This window comes from Zingiber officinale, chromosome 8B (assembly GCF_018446385.1).
Source record: "Zingiber officinale cultivar Zhangliang chromosome 8B, Zo_v1.1, whole genome shotgun sequence".
In the NCBI taxonomy this organism is placed as follows: Eukaryota; Viridiplantae; Streptophyta; class Magnoliopsida; order Zingiberales; family Zingiberaceae; genus Zingiber; species Zingiber officinale.
In genome coordinates, this window is record NC_056001.1 from 49,822,338 (window position 1) to 49,834,919 (window position 12,582).

Sequence of the window (12,582 nt, forward strand, 5' to 3'; positions counted from 1 at the left end):
CTTCTTTAACGAAGGCGGAGTAGCCTTTTATAATCGTTGTAGACATACAAATGAAAAAGAATTCGAGTACAAAGTGTGTTTTAAACTTCGAGGATCAGGGTTCTATTTATAGTCCACTGGTCAAAATTAGTCATTAGCTGACGTGACACTTCTCGGACTTTGGACCCGATCCGGGTGCTTGGACTGGGTCGATCTGATCCACTCCACGACGACTTCTTTTCCAGAGGTATCACTTTACGGGCGCTTGGAGTCTACTGACATGGACTCCAGTGTTGATTCTTGCAGCAACAGCTCGCTAATCCGGTGAAGATTGATCTGGGCATCTGGACCTGGTCTGGGCACCTAGACTCGATCAACTTCTAGGTTGATCGATTTTCAGTATGGTCGCTTAGGTGATACTTCGGTTGTCCATAGATGGGCTCCCTCGAATCCAACTCCGGCCTTCTTCTTGAGCAAATTTCATCCCCGACTTCTCATCCCTTAGAAGTGTCGCCCACATCCTTTTCGTTCGTTAATGTACTCTTCCGTATAGCTCCTTATCTCTCGGATGCACCAGCCCATCGACTCGCTTCTCATACCATCCTTCTCATTAACTGTGTCTTTTGCTCGACTTCTTGTGTTCCTAAGTCCATTCACACTTAGACATAAGGGATCAAACCACAAAGTCTAACATAACTCGATTGATCACATCAAAACTCATCTGGATTACTTATAATCTCCCTTTTTTTAATGTACATCAACCCAAGTTAAACTAGAGTTAAAATAAAACAATAAAACAATTTAATCAAACTAAATTTGCAAGTATTTATAAAAAAAAAATTACAATCAATTCAAGAAAAGAATATTTAAATTTTATACCTCCTTAAGTTAATCCTTAATTTCTCCCCTTTTTGATTACATCATAAACATGTTAGGAAAAATATAAAAAAAAGTTAGAAAAATATTAAATTTTTTTACTAGGGATTTTAAACAGAATTTTCAATTATATGTCTTTTTACTGAAATTAATTTTCAAAAGAAATAATATTTATCAATTAATTCATAGTTTTGGAAAAAAATAATTTAAAAATTATTTTAATATCTTGAAAAATCATGAAAATTTTTGTCAATAACAATCATAAGCATTTGAAACATGATAAAAATTTTCATACACAAATATTTTTATTTTAACTATGATAAATAGTTTGAACATATAAAGTTATTTTTGAAACTAAATAATTAAAAATAGTTTTGAAGTCTTAAAAATATGACTGATTTTTGTACATATTCAAACAGTAATTTTCTAAAATTTTATAATTTGACTTTTATGATTTTTCAAATACCAATTTAGTTCTTGATAATTTCTACAATTTGACCCATAAGCAAAATTTAAATTTGCATATGTAGAATTCTTTTTCAATAATTGTATTTTTTTTCTTTCAGTTTTCCATTTTTTGTTTGAATTTTATCAATATGTTCTAACGGACAAGTTGTTGCTAATTTAATTTTTAGATCAATGTTATTCTTTTTAATTTAACATACTTGAACCTTAATTTGAACAATGATCTAAACATAAGTTTAATAACATCATATAATTGTTCAAGAGGTAGAAAACGTACCTCACTTATACCGTGGTGTCAGATTCGTAGTTTGATTATCCTCCTTCATGGTTGCTTTCTTCAGAAGTGGGTCCCCCTTCATTGATGCTCTCTTCTTGATGACTTACCATCAGTGTTATTCTGAGATACTTCTTACACTCGGACTCTTCTGAGAATGACTCGTCCCATGTTGCTTTGAGGTTCTTATGTTTAGGATTTCTTGCTTCTTTGTCTTTCAATATGGGGCAGTTATCTTCAATGTGCCCTTCTTCATTGCAGTTGTAACATCATACTTTTCTTTTCTTTTTCGGAATTAATTTTTTAGCCTATATCTTATTAAATTTGTTAGCTTTAAAAAATTTATTCAATTTTCTTACACATAAGCTCTTTCATCTTCGTCAGCCGATGAATTTGAATTTGGTTCTGGTTCATTCTTCTTGTTGGCTTTCAATGCTAGATTCTGACTTAGTTCCTTTTCATTTCTTGGTCTTGTACATCGAGACTCTTATAATTCTAATATTAAAAATAAATCTTCTAAAGTACTTACCTATAGGAATTTTGAAATATAGTAGCCATCTATATTGATGTCCACTCCTAGTTTCTCGGAAAGACGGTGAGTGTGTTGGAGCCCAGGTTGTTTTGATGTGATCAAACAAGTTAAATTAGTTTCTGTGGTATTTTAACCCTGTGTCTAAGTGTGCAGGAGCTTAGGAGCACAGGAAGTCAAGCAGAAGACGCGGCTAGCGAGAAGGACGACACGAGAGAGAGTCGACGGGCTCGGAGGGGAAATTAGAAATATTTCAAAGAAATATACCCCTAAGAAATATCTAATTAATCCAGTTGGCTGGAACCTATATGTTGGGGAACGTTGGTGGTCGACTATCGGAGGGTTGACTAGCACTACAATGATTAAACCAAAATACCTTTTTCGAACTTTTAAAAGAACACTTGCATATAATTAAACAAAGAAAGAAACTAAAAGAAGAGGCTCACGAATTTAACTTGGTTTACAACCGGGTAGGTTGTTAATCCAAGGAATGAATCACACACTAAAGATCTCCTTCAAGCGAAGAAGCCTCTTACAGCAATGACGTACAAAAAAATGAGAAGCTAAACTAGACAAGAGAAACGCACAAGTGTAGAATATGCAATTGCTTGTTGATTTGAAAACTTCTGGACCGAGGTTGTATTTATAGCCTTGGTTGGGGGGTGCCTAGAAGCGTTCCAGACACCTAGAAGGGGATAAAACTTTATCTCTTTCGAATTGAACGCGTTCGACCGCGTTCTGGATAAAATCCAGGTTCGGGCGCCCGGACCTAGAAAGTCAACAATGTTGAGTTTAAATTCGGTCTTTCACTCCGGCTCTGCTTGCTTGGGTGATTTCGGCCAACCGAAATAAGGCTCACCCAAACCCAATATCGGCCTTCTCAACCAACCTTCTACTCCAGCTTCTCGTCTCTCGGAAACGCTGCGCGCTTTCTTTTCGTCTGCCCTCGTACTCTTCAGCAGCACCTCGTCCCTCGGAAGCACCGAGCCCGTCGGCTCTCTCCTGTGCCGTCCTTCTCACTAGCTGCGTCTTTTGCTCGACTTCTTGTGTTCCTAAGCTCTGCACACTTAAACACAAGGTTAAAACACCACAGGACCTAACCTAACTTGGTTGATCACATCAAAACAACCTTGGGGTTCCAACAATCTCTCCCTTTTTGATGTAACCAACCCAAGTTAAGATAGGGTAAAGAGATATAAAGTTAACATAATAAATTCTATAATAAAATGCAAAAAATTTAAAAATTGAATAAACCTCCTCCTATACTTAATCTTTTCCTTTTCCCTATTTGATCACATAAAAATGGGGTACCAAGAAAAATCTAAGGGTAGAAAATTTTGAAATACCTTTATCAAATTTTGATAATACTGAAAAAATTTCTAAGTAAAAAATTTCAAGTAGAAAAATATTTTTGACTAACTATTTAAAAAAAAATATTTTTTTTTGAGAAATTTTGCTAAGTTTTTGCAAGTAAAAAAATATTTCTAAGAATTTTAAAAAAAAATCAAGCCGATTTTTTTTTTAAAAAAAAAATCTAAGTTAGACATTTTTGCAAAATCTTTTTGAGACATTTCCAAGTAAGAAAAATAAAAAAAATTAAAGCATTTACTAATCCCAATCTAATGCTTCATCAGTTAGTCAATTAAACATTTTATTTCAATATTTTGGCTTCTAGGCTGTGGTGAGGCACTAGACCTTCTTGGTTATTGGATCATCAACCACTTCTAGACAAAGCCTCGTATAGAAATTAAACGTTTAATTTTCTTACTGAAAGTGCTAAATCTAAATTAAGGTTCAAGTTAAACACGACTTCGAAACCCAATATAGGTTCCAGTCAACTAGATTAATTAGGTATTTCTTAGGGACATATTTCTTTGAAATATTTCTAATTTGTCCCTTGTGATATCTAAAGTATCAATTTAGATTATTGAATTTTCTAAAGCTTGCATTAGATGAGAATGCAAGATTTTTTAAGTTATATTTCTTTTTGCAAATTATCATTTTCTAATTTTACTTTGTCAAACTCTTCTAACGAGCCAGATTTAGCTAGAATTAATTTAAAATTTTTAATCTCTTTTTCTAATTTACAGCAATCTTTAGTTAATATTTTAATAAACTTAAATAATTTATCGAGAGGAAGAGATCGTACCTGACTTACCTTGTCGATCTCGTTATCCGTGGCTCCCCCTGAACTGCTGCTTTCTTTCGACGTTGCTCCTCCTTCATCGATGCTCTCAATGCTCATTTCAGACGAGCTTGAATCATAGTCCTCGTCTTGATGACTTGCCATTAATGCAAGTCCGGAGAAGGCCTCGACTTCCGATTCGGTCGACGTATCATCCCACGTCGCTTTTAGTGTCTTGAACTTCTTTGTTTGGGCAGGCTTCTTTCCTTCGTCCTTATCCTTGTTCCTTAGCTTGGGGCAGTTGTCTTTGACGTGCCCTTCTTCGTTGCAGTGGTAGCATCTGATCGTCCTTTTCTTTCTACCTTGCGGATGGTTAGTTTTACTTGAATTAAATAACTTTTTAAAGTGCTTTACCATCATCACCATTTCCTCATCGTCGAGAGAAGATTCTGACTCATGTTCGTCTCTCGCTGCCTTGAGGGTGATGTTGTGCTTCGACTCCTTCATACCTGTATATCTAGAGGCATGCACTTCAAACATAGAAAATAATTCTTCTAAGGTAATATTTTCTAAGTCCTTAGAGATATAAAAAACATCTACTAGTGAAGTCCATTTCGTATTCCTAGTGAATGCATTTAACGCATACCTTAACGAATCTCGATTACTTACCTTTTCTCCGAGATTCGATTGTCCGGCGATGAGCTCCTTAATCCTTGGGTGGAGATGTGCAATTGTTTCATCTTCTTCAAGTCGTAGGTTAGTCAGCTGGTTGTGAAGTAAGTACCGTCTCGCGAGCTTGGCTTCAGACGTCCCTTCGTATAGCTCAAGGAACTTCTCCCAAACCTCCTTTGCTGAGTCGTAGTTGCTGATCTGGTTGACTTCTTGTGGTGGAAGAACGCTCAGAAGATGAAACTCTGCTTTGTCGTTTGTCACGTAATTGGCCTGCTCCTTTTTCGTCCACTGGTATTTTTATTTTCCTTCTGGTACTATAAAACTAAATTTCATTATTAGAAGTAAATCAAAATCAGTTTTAAAAAATACCTGCATTCGCTTCTTTCAGCTAGTGAACTTCCTCTCGAACTTTGGTGGGTATATGCTTGGTCCGATCATCGTCTTTGCTTTGATCGGCGGTTAGTCCTCTTGAAGCGTCCTGGCTCTGATACTACTTGTTGGGGAACGTTGGTGGTCGGCTATCAGAGGGTTGACTAGAACTGCAACGATTAAAACAAAATACCCTTCTCAAACTTTTAAAAGAACATTTGCATATAATTAAATAAAGAAAGAAAATAAAAGAAGAGACTCACGGATTTGACTTAGTTACAACTGGGGAGGTTGTTAATCCAAAGAATGAATCACACACTAGAGATCTCCTTCAGGCGGAGAAGCCTCTTACAATAATGACGTACAAAAAAATGAGAAGTTAAACTAGACAAGAGAAGCGCACAAGTGTAGAATATGCAATTGCTTGTTAATTCAAAAGCTTCTGAACCAAGGCTGTATTTATAGCCTTAGTCGGGGCGCTTGGAAGTATTCTAGACACCTAGAAGGGGATAAAACTTTATCCCTTTCACATAGAATGCGTTTGATCGTGTTTTGGATAAAATCCAGGTCTGGGCGCCCGGACCAAGAAAGTCAACAATGTTGAATTTTTCGGTTCGGGCCCTCTGCTACGGTTCAGCTCGCCTCGGTCTGGGTCTTCCACTCCAGCTCCGCTTGCTTAGGTGATTTCGGTCAACGGAAATAAGACTCACCCGAACCCAATATCGGCCTTCTCAAGCAACCTTCCGCTCCGGTTTCTCGTCCCTCGAAAACTCCGCGCGCTTCCTTCTCGTTCGCCCGCGTACTCTTCCGCAGCCCCTCGTCTCTCAGACACACCGAGCCCGTCGGCTCTCTACCGTGTCGTCTTTCTCGCTAGCTATATCTTTTGCTTGACTTCTTGTGTTCCTAAACTCCTGCACACTTAGACACAAGGTTAAAACACCACAGGACCTAACCTAACTTAGTTGATCATATCAAAATAATCTTGGGGTTCTAACACTATATTAGGTTCCTAAGTCTTATCTTACTTGAATGTTAATTTAGACTAAGCACTTTCAGCGAGAAAATTAAACGTTTAATTTCCTTATGTGCTTTGTCTAGAAGTAGTTGATGATCCAATAACCAAGAAGGTCTAGTGCCTCACCACAGCTTGGAAGCCAAATATTGAAATAAAATATTTAATTGACTAACTAATAAAATATTAAATTGAAATTAGATAATGCTTTAAAAAGTCTTTTCAAACATTGTTTTTGGAAATTACTCAAATTTGTTTGCAAAGTTCTCTAAACTTAGAAATCTCTTTTGCAAAGTTTTTAACTTAGAAATTTGTTTTCTGCTTGAATTTTACTTAGAAATTTTTCAAAGTTTAAAGTTTCTAAAATTATTGCAAATTCTTTTTGGTGATATAAAAAATAATCTTCAAATTTTTCAAAGTTTTCAAAGTTATTACCCTTAGACTTGTTGTGATACCCCATTTTTTATATGATCAAAGGAGAGAAGGAAAATATTAAGTCTAGTGGGAGGTAGATCAAATGTTTGCACTTTCATGCAAAATTTATTACTTTTAATTTATGTTGGTTTACCCTAACTTAACTTGGGTTTCTCATATCAAAAAGGGAGAGATTGTTGGAACCCCAGGTTGTTTTGATGTGATTAAAAAAGTTAAGTTAGGTCCTGTGGTGTTTTAACCCTGTGTCTAAGTGTGCAAGAGCTTAGGAGCACAGGAAGTCAAGCAGAAGACGCGGCTAGCGAGAATGATGCCACAGGAGAGAACCGACGGGCTCGGTGTGTCTGAGTGATGAGGCGTCGCTGAAGAGTACACCAGCGGATGAGAAGGGAGCGTGCAGTGTTTCCGAGGGGTAAGAAGCCAGAGTGGAAGATTGCTCGAGGAGCAAGAGACGCAGCAAGTGAGAAGGTCACCACGGGAGAGAGCTGATAGGCTTAGTACGTTCGAGGGACGAAGAGCTGCGGATGAATACGCTAGTGGACGAGAAGGAAGCATGCGACGATTCCGAGGGACGAGAAGCTGGAGTGGAAGCCTGCTCGAGAAGGCCGAAATTGGGTTCGGGTGAGCCTTATTTCGGTTGGCTAAAATCAACCAAGCGACCGGAGCCAGAGCGGAAGACCCGGATCAAGGCGAGCAGCACTGGAGCAGAGGGCCCGGACCGGAAAAAGTCAACCATGTTGACTTTAGTGGTTCGGGCGCCCAGAGCGATTCTTTGACTAGATCACGTTTGATCGTGATCCGTTGCGAAGGGAATAAAGTTTTATCCCCTTCCAAGCGCCCCGACCAAGGTTATAAATACAACCTTGGTCCAGAAGCTTTTCAATAAACAAGCAATTTGATATTCAACACTTGTACGCTTCTTTTTTTAGTTTAGCTTCTCATTTTCTGTGCTTAAATGTTGTGAGAGGCTTCTCCGCCTGAAGGAGATCTTTATTGCACTTCAACTTCCTTGGATTAATAACCTCCCCAGTTGTAACAAAGTCAAATCCGTGAGCCTCGTCTTTTTAGTTTCTTTTTTTATTTACTTTATGCAAGTGTTTGTTTAAGTTATAAGTCCGAGAAGGGTATTTTGTTTTTATATTGTGCAGGGGCATTCAACCCTCCGATAGTCGACCACCAACGATCCCTAATAGAGTTCATATTGGATTGAGTCTCAATTAGTTACTGATTCTCCGAGGTTGATGAGTCTGGTCATCAACTCCTTGATCTTCATGGTTGTTGAGCCATTGTCTCTCCTTTTTCCATTTGGAGGTTTGTTAACTGACTTCAAAGGATGCCCCGTCTTGCTAGCTTCACTTTCGATGTTACTTCGTGAAGTTCCAGGAATGTATCCCAGAATTCTTTGGTCGAGTTATAGTTTTCGATGTGATTAACTTCTTGAGGTGGTAATATGGTTAGCAGGTGAAATTGTACTATTTTTTGTTGACCACGAGTCACTCTGCTCTTTCTTGTTATAGAGGTGTTAGTTATTCTTTTTCTTCTCCATGCTAATCTTTGGGTGCTACAAAATCATATTTAATAGTTAACAGAATTTCAAAATCAGTTTTAAAAAATACCTCTATTTTCTTTTTCCATATTGTGAAATCTCCCTCAAACTTCGATGGATGAATGCTCGCTCTGGTCATCTTGTTGCTTAAGTTGGCGGTTAGTCCTTCTAAAGCGAACTTGGCTCTGATACCAATTGTAGGTCTCAGTAAGGTCAGCTAGAGGGAGAGTGAATAGCCTATAATTAAAATTAGAATAATTCTTTTGCTATTTGAACTTAGCAAGGATAAAATACACGTTAATTAAAATAAAAGAAATGCATAAAATAAAGTAAGCGATAAGAAGTTTACTTGGTTACAACTGGGGTGGTTGTTGATCCAAGGTAGTTGAAAAGCTCCACTAAAAGATCTCCTCTGATGAAGGTGGAGAAGTATCTTACAATCGTTGTAGACTTAAAAATAGAAAATAATTCGAGTACATAGTGTGTCTTAAAACTTTGAGAACTAGGGCTCTATTTATAGTCCACCGGTCAAAGTTAGTCATTTGTTGACGTGGTACTTCCCAGGCTCCTGGACTAGGTCCAAGTGCCTAGATTGGGTCGATCCAATCCACTCCACAATGACTTATTTTCCAGAGGCTATCACTTCCCAGCGCCTGGACCCAATCCTGGTGCTTGGAGTTTGCTACCATGGACTCTAGTGCAAATCCTCACTACAATGGCTCGCTGATATGGCCAAGACTAATTCGAGCACCTGGACCTGGTTTGGGTGCTTGGACCTAGTCCGGGCTCTTAGACTTGGTCAAATTCTAGGTTGACTAATTTTTCATTTGGTCACTTGGTGATACTGTTAGGATGTATACTAAAAGCCTAGCTTTTGGTATAGAAATTTATCTAGAAATAAGAATCACATTGGTCAAATGTCTACATTTATGATAAATGTAATTGCTCAATTAATTTATATTGTAGATAACATGGTGTGTGGTGTCACACACAGAAGATCATGTTATCGGTTTCTTATAAATTATAAACAGTAGCTCACGACCAAGATGGAAAGAAACAAACCATTGGAAGGTCGTAGTATAATTAGGTATTAGTTTATCTTAACTATATAATTACACTAGTACACTTAGAGTGTATTGAGTAGGACCATTTGAGATCGTTTCTTTTATACTGACTTTATAAAGGAACAAAGACCTCAGTTATTATGGAAGTGTGTACTCTTAATCCTAATATAATAACAAGCACATATATTTGATATTTATTTTTTTAATTTATAAATGGGTGAGATTTAGTTCGATAAGTCAATAACCCTGATAAGTTGGGAAATGATATCACTTATAGTGTGTGTTGTTGATTATAGAAGGAAACTGTGTCCTAGTGATCTAGGTTGAGAATGTCCCCAAGAGGAGCTCAAAGGATTGTCATGTTAAACCCTGCAGGTGGACTTAGTCCGACATGACGATGAAGTTGAGTGGTACTACTCTTGGAGCTAGATATTAATTAAGTGAGTTGTCAGTAACTTACTTAATTAGTGGACATTCGACATCTTAAACACAGGGAGACTAACACACTCATAATAAGAAGGAGCCCAAAAATGTAATTTGGGATTGGTGCGGTAGTTCAATAATAGTTCTCTAGTGGAATGAATTATTATTGATAAAATTAAGTTGTGTGTTCGGGGCGAACACGGGATGCTTAATTTTATCAGGGGACCAAAATCAATTCCTCCTCTCGGTCCCTATCGTAGCCTCTTAATTATAGAGTACTATACCCACCTATACCCACCTTCTTACCCATCCCATAGGGCCGACCAAGCTAGGGTCGGCCAAAGTTTGGTTCATGGGTGCTTCAAGGTGGCCGGCCCTAGCTTGGGTTCAAGCTTGGTGTGGCTGGCCCAAATTAAAATAAAAGGATTTTTATTTTTAAAATTTTTTCTTATGTGGATTACATGATTTAAAAGAGAGTTTAAAAATTTAAATCTTTCCTTTTATAAGATTCTACAAAAGATTAAGAAAAGAGCTAAATTTCTTTCCTTATTTGTAGATTAAAAGGTTGATTTTAATTTTGGTAAAAACTTTCCTTTTTAATCATGTTCATGATTTGAAAGAAAGTTTAAAAATTAAAAATTCTCTTTTATTAGTTTCTACAAAAGATTAAGAAAAGATTTGATATCTTTCCTTTTTTGTAGATTGAAAAGAAATTTTAATTTTTAGAGATAACTTTCTTTTTTGGAAATTATCCACATGTTTAAAAGAAAGATTTTAATTTATAAAATTTCCTTTTTATTAACCAATCATGAAGGGATAAAAATTATTGAAATTTTTTATAAATTTCCGGAAGCAAATAAGGAAGTTTTAATTTGTGTTTAAAATTTTATTTGCTTGGAGATTTGTATATGGCCGGCCATTGTAAATTGAGAAGAGAAAAATTATTTTTAATTAAATAAATTTTTCCTTTTCATGGCAAAAGAATTAAGGAAGTTTTTATTTAAATTTCCTTATTTGTCAAGACCAAGGATTATAAAAGAGAGGGTAGAGGTGCCTTCATGGGTGAACGACTCTATTATTTTTCTCCCTCTTTTCTTCCTTGGTGTGGCCGACCCTTCCCCTTCTCTTCTCTCCATCCTTGTGGCCGAACCTCCCTTCCTCCTTGGAGATCAAGTGGTGGCCGGATTTTAGCTTGGAGAAGAAGGAGAGAAAGCTTACATCCCTTGGAGCTTGGTTGGTGGAAAAGGATCTTCATCTTTTGGAAGCATTGTGCTTGGCCGAAACTTGAAGAAAGGAGAAGAAGGTACTTTGGTGGTTTCTCATCTCGAAAGATCGTTGCCCACACAACGTCCGAGGTTAGAAGAGGAATACGGTAGAAGATCAAGAGGTCTTTCTAAAAGGTATAACTAGTATTTTTCCTTTCCGCATCATACTAGTTATTTTAGGAAATAATACTAAATACAAGAGGCATACGATTCTAGTATTTCGAATTTGTTTTCGATGTTGTATTTTTTTTGTTTTTTCTTTTCCTTATGATTTGATTGTTCTTTTCGGTTAACCTAAAGTTATTTAAGGAAATTAAATATTAACTTTCCTTAAAAAGCTTTGTCTAGTCGGTGGTGGTTGTTCCCATATCCAAGAAGGCCATGTGCCTCGCCACGTCAGTACTGGGAGCCAATTTTGGAAACTAATATTTAATGAAATTAATAACCTAAGGTGATTTGGATCGAACGTGTTAAGTTCCGCAGGAGATCCGAGTCTAAACCTAAAAGAACAAATAGATTAAACTTTGGATCAAACGTGTTAAGTTCCGCAGGCGATCCAAGTTTAATTTAAAAGAACACATGGTAGCTAGGAAAAGGTTCAGACCTTTGTACAAAATTTTTGTACAGTGGAACCATTAGGTTTTCCGAGTAGCAACCAACAATTGGTATTAGAGCTAGAGTTTTGCCTCTGTGTATTTGGTATTAGTTTAATTATGCACATGTGATACATAATTTAGGCAGGTTAATAGTAGGATGTGCTAACTTTGTGGATGCAGGATCCAACTATTATGGCTTATAGTTATTATGTGTGTGATTGGACCCTTGAACATGTCAAGGGCATTTTATTCTGTGTGCATGATTGTATTATAAAATACAGCAGGAGTTGTATTTAGTTTTATTAGGATTTTATTTTTGATCTAGTTACATGTACATTCCTTTTATGGAATATAAGATCGATGGATGTAAATTTTATTTTATGTTCGATCTAGTTTACATGTACATTCCTTCGAGGAATATAGGATCGAAAAATGTAAAATTCTATTTATGTCGCGGATCGAATCTTGCAAGGCGTGGAACCTTTTGAGGACCAGAGGCGCAGCGGAACAAGGAGCAAGATAGATGCAACAACTAGACCCGATGGCGGTGGCCAAAGATGGCAGCATCTAGGGTTGACGACACACGGAGGACAACAATAGATAAAAGCCATAATAGTTGAAAATTAGTTTTTCTATTTATTGCTTTTTATGCTGAGACTGTGTGTGCTTGTTAGTATGCATGTTAAGTAGACTAGCATAGTCAAAATTCCTCACTTTAAATAACTAAGTGGGAGAGAGATTTATTTTTAAATAAATTCCACGGTCTCCATTACTGGTTTATAAGTGATGCAACAAGCTTGCCCGTTGGCTCTGAGTGCCTTCCTCCATATCGGATGAGCTTGTTTGCAGATCACTAGATTAAACTTCCATTTTGGATGACTATAGGAAATTAATTAAGAGCGTGTGATCTACCCCATCGGAAGGGGCATAATCTTATTAATGGACTTAGTGTCAA